The 9,429-nt window shown below is 38.3% G+C and overlaps 1 pseudogene; it reads left to right on the top strand.

Annotated features, from left to right (window-relative positions):
- The first annotated feature begins 587 nt into the window (after positions 1–587).
- Positions 588–9,189, top strand: LOC131932535 (sodium-dependent multivitamin transporter-like; annotated as a pseudogene).
- Positions 9,190–9,429: the final 240 nt, after the last annotated feature.

The raw sequence follows: 9,429 nt of genomic DNA, 5'->3' as shown, positions 1-9,429 counted from the left end.
GAAAAAGTATATAATTATATTTCGTTGAATGGGACGGTACACATGTTTTTTTAGAGGGGGTGTGGGTGGGGGGTGGGGGTGGTGTGCGTGTGTGGGGGGGGGGTGAGTGGGGGGTGGTTTTAATTTCGGACTTTTTCCTCCCCGCAGAGGGGTGGGGGTACTTGAAATTTTCGGGGGCGGTTTGTAGAATTTTCTGGGAGGGGGGCGGACACTGGAAAAAGTATATAATTATATTTCGTTGAATGGGACAGTAGACATGTTTTTTGGGGGGTGGGGGTGGGGGTGGGGGGTTGGGGGTGGGGGGGGGTGGTGTGTTTTGGGGGGGGTGGGGGGGTGTGGTGTGTGTGGGGGGGGGTGTGGTGTGTGGGGGGGTGGTGGGTTGGTTTTAGTTTAGAGAAAAGAGACAGCACTATCAACCTAGCGCCCGGTGTATCCTTCCTCAACGGGCCAATTTTTCTCGTGTAATGATACGCTGACACAGAGAAAACCAGCGCAGGTTACACACAACACACACACAGACATATATATATATATATATATATATATATATATATATATATATATATATAATAATCAAACTGTTTTAGGGTGGTATGAAAGCGGTAATCTGGACAGATGTCTTCCAATCTGTGATAATGCCTGGCTGGTATTTTGGCCATTGTCATTCAGGTTGGTTTATGTCAATTGTGTTTTTAGCATTCAGAACAATTTGATTTAGATTTGAAGGATTTGGTCATGTCGTTATAACCTTTGACCTGTTGTTTCAGGGTACTCTAAAAGTTGGTGGTATGTCACGTGTGTGGGAGATCAATGAGGAGTGGGGGCAGGATCAAATTCTTTAAGTAGGTGGTTTATATTTTTTATTTGCCAGCCCCCCCCCCCTTTCCACCATCCACTGACAAGCAACATCGTAAATCATCAAAATCCGCTACATGTCCACATTGATAAAGCTCTCCAACTTCTATAATTACAATTTTCAACCGTATTTGCGTTTTTTATCTAAATATAAATAACGAGCCGACCCGCGGGGTATCATACGCCGCTATTTAGTTGTTTTATTTTCTACTTTTCAGTAATTCATGATTTGTGAATTCGACATTGTGAATACCAATGCTGCCACTGAAAATATTTGCTTTAAAACACGATCAATAGCTAAGGACGATACCCTCCCCCCCCCCTTGAAAGCAGCCTCCTCTTAGTTACCTCTCCTAAGTTTAAAATCGTTTTCAAACTAAATTATCTACCCCTAATAGCCGTCACTAAACCCGGCTCTACGATTGTAAACATTTAGCGTGAACCACAGCTCACCAGACCATGTGGGGGTTGGGATTGGTAGGGATATGCCTAGAGAGGAAGGGAGGGGGCTGCTAGGCGCGCTTACAGCTTGGTGTTTTCTAGCGTCTCCAAGAAGAGAATTATATATATATATATATATATATATATATATATATATATATATATATATATATATATATATATATATATATATATATATAACACTCCTCCCGCCCCTTCACTCGCTCTCTAGGCATGCGCAACAGACCATTTCGCTACCACCCCCGCCCACACCAGTCTGGTGAGCTGTGGTTCACCCAGATTGTTTACAATTGTAGTGCCGGGTCGAATTAGTGACGGCTGCTAGGCGCAGATAATTTAGCTTTTAAACGATTTGAAAAAGGGGAGGTAAGAAGTTATGCTTGATCCTTTCATTGTCGTCTGTAAAATGTTGTCAAAGAAGGCTGGTGGGGAAGGGGAGGGTAGTGTCAAATTTTTAAACTATTTATGAATTACTGAAAAGTAGAAAGTAAAACAACTAAACATGCTGCGTATGCTACGTTGCGGGTCGGCTCGTTTATCATAATTTAACATGCGTCTTGTAAGTCAAATCGTCACAATCCCCCCCCCCCCTCACACCCACCTCAATCCTCCAATGTTTTGGTGCGTGACACAACGAGTTGACGAGCTCATGTTTTAGATTTATCGGTCATTTTTATTTGCTACTTGGATCAAACTTTTTACAAACTTGGCGAATTACAAAACAACTTGCCCCACAGAATGAGGCAGATGAGGCTCTACATTTCTGACTTAAATATGTATATGGGGGGGGGGGGGGGTTAACCTGCCCTTAAGGGCAACAACCCATCTAGTAGATAATACATCAAATTCAAACAAATGCTGCCTTACAGAATGTTATTAGTTGGAAAAGACGATGGAAGAAAATCGAGATTGAAAAGCAGGCTGAAGTCAACGGGCCTTATGCGCATAACATGTTTTCAACATCATTGTGTTGGAGGATATCCCCTTCTATATTACCATTAAGAAAGAAGAAGAAGAATCTCAACAGAATGAATTACTACCGCTAATTGAATCAATTGCTTGTATATATTTTGTCTAGTCCTGACCCCAACCCACTAACCCGACATACGGCCTGGAACCTTGTGATTGGCTCAGCTATAACGTGGATGGGGACGTACGGCATCAACCAGGCCAGTGTCCAGCGCTACTTGAGTCTACCGACGTTACGTAAAGCCATGATGTAAGCATGGACAGTGGACTTTGGGATATTTTTACTTAAAACATTTTGTCTGACGATTTTTCCTGGGGTGTCTTAGGAAATTTTGTCCTGAGCATGTTGTCCTCAAACATTTTGTCCTGAGCATGTTGTCCTCAAATATTTTGTCCTGAGCATGTTGTCCTCAAATATTTTGTCCTGAGCATGTTGTCCTCAAATATTTTGTCCTGAGCATGTTGTCCTCAAATATTTTGTCCTGAGCATGTTGTCCTCAAATATTTTGTCCTGAGCATGTTGTCCTCAAATATTTTGTCATGAGCATGTTGTCCTCAAATATTTTGTCCTGAGCATGTTGTCCTCAAATATTTTGTCCTGAGCATGTTGTCCTCAAATATTTTGTCATGAGCATGTTGTCCTCAAATATTTTGTCATGAGCATGTTGTCCTCAAATATTTTGTCCTGAGCATGTTGTCCTCAAATATTTTGCCTGAGCATGTTGTCCTCAAATATTTTGTCCTGAGCATGTTGTCCTCAAATATTTTGTCCTGAGCATGTTGTCCTCAAATATTTTGTCCTGAGCATGTTGTCCTCAAATATTTTGTCCTGAGCATGTTGTCCTCAAATATTTTGTCATGAGCATGTTGTCCTCAAATATTTTGTCCTGAGCATGTTGTCCTCAAATATTTTGTCCTGATCATGTTGTCCTCAAATATTTTGTCATGAGCATGTTGTCCTCAAATATTTTGTCCTGAGCATGTTGTCCTCAAATATTTTGTCCTGAGCATGTTGTCCTCAAATATTTTGTCCTGAGCATGTTGTCCTCAAATATTTTGTCCTGAGCATGTTGTCCTCAAATATTTTGTCCTGAGCATGTTGTCCTCAAATATTTTGTCCTGAGCATGTTGTCCTCAAATATGTTGTGCTCAATTATTGAGCGCTCAGATTTGCAGTACTCATATATTTTGCATTTGGTTTCGACAAACCTACAAACATCTTTCTCATATTATAGGAGTTAAAATTTGTATTTGCACAGGTAACGACAAAATTCTGGTGACGTAACTTAGTAAAATAACGACACATTTTTGTGACATGTCGTATCACTTATTAGAGAACTAACGACACAATTTTTGTGACATGACGTAACCCTTCTCCCAGGTCTGTGATGCTCAACACCCTGGGTATCTTCATCTTGTACACACTGACCTGTCTGTCCGGCATTGTCTTGTTTGCTTACTACGCCAGACAGAACTGTAATCCGCTGGGTCAGAAGCTGGTGGACAGCTCCAATCAGGTTGGTGTAGTTGGGGAGGTGGGGTAACAGAACGAGGGGGGGGGGGGCTTAAAGAATTTTTAAATTTATTTATTTGCAACAAATATGTCTACTAAATCAATGTATCTGAAAGTAAATTGATAAAGAATATATCAAACTATTACATACCGAGTATTAATATACACTTCTATTTTATTATCATATCTATAGCTAGTTCCCTATTTTGTGATGGAGACTTTGGGATATCCCGGCGTTCCTGGACTATTTATAGCTTGTTTGTTTGCTGGGGCGTTAAGGTGAAACGGTTACGGAAATGTTGCCAAACATGTCTTAGGGTTTTAGCTCGGTGTTCACTGTTTTAGCTCTGCGTTAAATGTTTTAACAGAGTACAATACTTTAGCTTATTGTTAGTTGTTATCTCTTATGTCCAATGTCTAAGCTCTGTCTCGACTTTGTTTAGCTCCGTGTCGTCTTCACTGAATGCACTAGGAGCCATCACTTGGGAAGATGTGCTGAAGCCCAGATACGATCACAGGTTGACAGAGTATCAGAAGACTTTAGTCACCAAAGCTACAGGTATTTTTATACAGAGTATCAGAAGACTTTGGTCACCAAAGCTACAGGTGTTTTTATACAGAGTATCAGAAGACTTTAGTCACCAAAGCTACAGGTATTTTTATACAGAGTATCAGAAGACTTTAGTCACCAAAGCTACAGGTATTTTTATACAGAGTATCAGAAGACTTTAGTCACCAAAGCTACAGGTATTTTTATACAGAGTATCAGAAGACTTTAGTCACCAAAGCTACAGGTATTTTTATACAGAGTATCAGAAGACTTTAGTCACCAAAGCTACAGGTATTTTTATACAGAGTATCAAAAGACTTTAGTCACCAAAGCTACAGGTATTTTTATACAGAGTATCAGAAGACTTTAGTCATGAAAGCTAAAGGTATTTTTATACACAGTATCAGAAGACTTTAGTCACCAAACCTACAGGTATTTTTATACAGAGTATCAGAAGACTTTAGTCACCAAAGCTACAGGTATTTTTATACAGAGTATCAGAAGACTTTAGTCACCAAAGCTACATGTATTTTTATACAGAGTATCAGAAGACTTTAGTCACCAAAGCTACAGGTATTTTTATACAGAGTATTAGAAGACTTTAGTCACCAAAGCTACAGGTATTTTCATACAGAGTATCAGAAGACTTTAGTCACCAAAGCTACAGGTATTTTTATACAGAGTATCAGAAGACTTTAGTCACCAAAGCTACAGGTATTTTTATACAGAGTATCAGAAGACTTTAGTCACCAAAGCTACAGGTATTTTTATACAGAGTATCAGAAGACTTTAGTCACCAAAGTTACAGGTATTTTTTATACAGAGTATCAGAAGACTTTAGTCACCAAAGCTACAGGTATTTGTATACAGAGTATCAGAAGACTTAAGTCACCAAAGCTACAGGTATTTTTATACAGAGTATCAGAAGACTTTAGTCACCAAAGCTACAGGTATTTTTATACAGAGTATCAGAAGACTTTAGTCACCAAAGTTACAGGTATTTTTATAAAGAGTATCAGAAGACTTTAGTCACCAAAGCTACAGGTATTTTTATACAGAGTATCAGAAGACTTTAGTCACCAAAGCTACAGGTATTTTTATACAGAGTATCAGAAGACTTTAGTCACCAAAGCTACAGGTATTTTTATACAGAGTATCAGAAGACTTTAGTCACCAAAGCTACAGGTATTTTTATACAGAGTATCAGAAGACTTTAGTCACCAAAGCTACAGGTATTTTTATACAGAGTATCAGAAGACTTTAGTCACCAAAGCTATGGGTATTTCGTATACAGAGTATCAGAAGACTTTAGTCACCAAAGCTATGGGTATTTTTATACAGAGTATCAGAAGACTTTAGTCACCAAAGCTACAGGTATTTTTATACAGAGTATCAGAAGACTTTAGTCACCAAAGCTACAAGTATTTTTATACAGAATATCAGAAGACTCTGGTCACCAAAGCTACAGGTATTTTTATACAGAGTATCAGAAGACTTTGGTCACCAAAGCTACAGGTATTTTTATACAGAGTATCAGAAGACTTTAGTCACCAAAGCTACAGGTATTTTTATACAGAGTATCAGAAGACTTTAGTCACCAAAGCTACAGGTATTTTTTATACAGAGTATCAGAAGACTTTAGTCACCAAAGCTACAGGAATTTTTATACAGAGTATCAGAAGACTTTAGTCACCAAAGCTACACGTTTTTTTATACAGAGTATCAGAAGACTTTAGTCACCAAAGCTACAGGTATTTTTATACAGAGTATTAGAAGAATTTAGTCACCAAAGCTACAGGTATTTTTATACAGAGTATCAGAAGACTTTAGTCACCAAAGCTACAGTTATGTATCTATCTCGGACTGTTTGTGTTCAAACATCCACTTATTAAAGTTGTGTCTAGCTGCTACCACGGGAAACTAAGCAGCTTTGTCGTTACCTCGCTTACAATGTACAGTTTAATACATTGTTTTTCTCCCATTGTTTCTCTCCTTTATTCTCCCATGATTTCTCCCATGATTTCACACATGATTTCTCCCATGATTTCTCCCATGATTTCTCCCATGATTTCTCCCATGATTTCTCCCATTGTTTCTCCCATGATTTCTCCCATGATTTCTCCCATGATTTCTCCCATTATATCTCCCATGATTTCTCCCATGATTTCTCCCATGATTTCTCCCATGATTTCTCCCATGATTTCTCCCATGATTTATCCCATGATTTCTCCCATGATTTCTCCCATGATTTCTCCCATGATTTATCCCATGATTTCTCCCATGATTTATCCCATGATTTATCCCATGATTTCTCCCATGATTTCTCCCATTATATCTCCCATGATTTCACCCATGATTTCTCCCATGATTTCTCCCATGATTTCTCCCATGATTTCTCCCATGATTTCTCCCATGATTTATCCCATGATTTCTCCCATGATTTCTCCCATGATTTCTCCCATGATTTCTCCCATGATTTTTCCCATTGTTTCTCCTGTATTCTTCCAGTGGCCATCTACGGGTGTCTGGCCATTGGCGTCAGTTTTCTAGCACAACTGCTTGGTGGAACTGTGCTACAGGTAATCATGCGTGGATTGATTGTGGCTGATCAGAAACATTTAGGGGGGGGGGGGGGGATTTATATAACAATTATAACAGATCTAATACCTTCTGTGCAGTTTGAGAATAGACGAAACGGATCTGTATTAGATCTATACACCTAGATGTTTTATACTATGCCAGTCAGGGTTGTAACGTTGTAAACCATTTCCCCCAGGCGTCCTTGTCCTTTGGTGGTTCTGTGGCTGGACCCCTGTACGGGATGTTTGCGTTAGGAGCTTTTTTCCCCTGGGCCAACAGTTACGTAAGTATATACAGCCGTGATGGTAAACAGGTAATTTTAAATAGAAATCCCCTTCAAGTAAATAAAATGTATAAAATAGTAGACAAAAATTTCGCTCAGCTCAATTATATTTTTCAAATTACATTAAAATTTAATGAACAGGTTTAGAGCTGCAATCAAAGAGTGTATATTACAGCAAATATTAATGATAAAGTGCGAGTTTGTGCACGATCGTTTTTCTTGCTACTGGTGCTATATCTGTTGATCTATTAGTGTTTTGAAGTCTGACTTAACTTGATTGTGTTTCTATCACAGGGCGCCATATCAGGAGCTCTAGTTGCTGTAGCACTGAGTATGTGGGTGTCCATTGGCTCCTATGTCTACGGCATCCGTCTACCTCCAAAGTCATTTCCTAACGGGACGTGTGCGGCGTATTTCAATGTGTCCACCATGTCACCTGTCACTGACATGACACCTGCTACAACCTTGACCTCTACAATGACCTTAGCAACTACTGTATCTTTCCCAATAGAAAATGATAGGTATAAAGTTATTTTATAGGAAAAAAGTTCTTGTATATAATGATATGGCTTGTAGTGCATCGTCCAAAAATAAAACCTAATTTTTTTTTCAGAGAAGGAATTCACATGTTATACGGAATATCTTACATGTGGTTTTCTACTCTCAGTATGGTGACTGTGATAGTGGTAGGACTGATCGTGAGTTTTGTTACAGGTAACTGCTCTGTTATTCTCTCAATGATATAGCGCTGACTGTATACAAGAATGTCTGTCTGTGTTATAAAACTTTGGTAGCTGATCTCTTTCTGTCATGAGCAGGAGCCAATTCAACAAATGACGTCCCAACCAAATATCAGATCCCTGTCTTCACACGTCTGTGTTGTTGTTTGCCCAACTCCTGGCTTCATTTTCTCAACTGTTACAGACACTTCCAGAGACCTCAGGTAAACTATTCTAGCGCTGTATGTGAGCATTTTGTTTTAAAATAAGATTTATACAAAATATGTTCGTAATGTGTTGGGTGTTTTAGTACAACTTTGATTGAATTATTTATTTTTATAAACTTTATTAATAGTGAAAAAAAATATTTAAAAGTGAAAAAGTTAGGCGAAAAAATATTTTAGACACATGTCATTGTAGACTAAAAAAGTGGAAAGAGTTACATGTACACAGCTTTGGTTAAAGCTGCTGTAGTTCTATTCGTGTTTTATAAAACAAAAATAAGTTCTCTGTTGTTTTTTTTTATTGTTTTTTTAAATAGGAAATCAGATCGGAAGAGAAAGACAGAGAAATTATCATATCAGCTCATCCAATCAAAGAAGTTTTTACAAATGTTGGATTTCTTAACGATGACCAGATGTTGTGTAAGTGTGGTAACTGTAATTTTCATGTAACTGTCAGTGGCATATGACGTACAGGTTATTTACTGTGAAAAGACAACAACAAAAAACAAAGTAAACAAAGTGATCAAATCAAATAAGAATCATAATTATTGCAGTATGTTCTAAAGATTACTATTATATTTTTAAGATAATCAAACGGACATTAACCTTAAGTTCATAGCGTCTTGTCTTTATATATAACTGTCTAACCTACAGCCCATTGCGTCTTTTCTTTATCTATTGACTTTGTGAGGTACACAAATGTCTGTCTAACCCACAGTCCATGACGTCTTGTCTTTATCTATTGACTTTGTGAGGTACACAAATGTCTGTCTAACCCACAGTCCATGACGTCTTGTCTTTATCTATTGACTTTGTGAGGTACACAAACGTCTGTCTATCCCACAGCCCATGACGTCAAGCCCTTATCTACTGCTTGTGTGGTCACAGAACTAAAGCAAATGTCACATGACCAGCCTAAGCCAATGGAAACAACAACAGACACTCACAGAATGCACATATCCACTGTGTTAGATAATGGCCTTGGAATATCTAACGGCACTTTTGTGAATACAGAAAATAAGATTATAATATAAGTCATACAAAATTACTATTAAACTATGATCAAGTGTGATCATAGTCAAATGTGTTTGTTCGAGTGTCTGTAAACATCTGTATGAGTATTTACAATAATTGCCCCTGTGTAGATTGGAAATAGAAATAAAATATTATATTGATGAATTGATGAGTGGCGTGATTAGTTTTTCATCAGTCGAATCCAAGGGACAAAATCTCCCATGCGTTTGGTGATGTGAGTTTTGTTGCTGGGCTATACA

Source organism: Physella acuta, unplaced genomic scaffold (genome assembly GCF_028476545.2).
Source record: "Physella acuta isolate Inbredline_101_S28 unplaced genomic scaffold, ASM2847654v3 ptg002198l, whole genome shotgun sequence".
Taxonomy (NCBI): domain Eukaryota; kingdom Metazoa; phylum Mollusca; class Gastropoda; family Physidae; genus Physella; species Physella acuta.
Note: the sequence above shows the minus strand (reverse complement) of the source record. Positions and strands in the feature narration are given on the sequence as shown.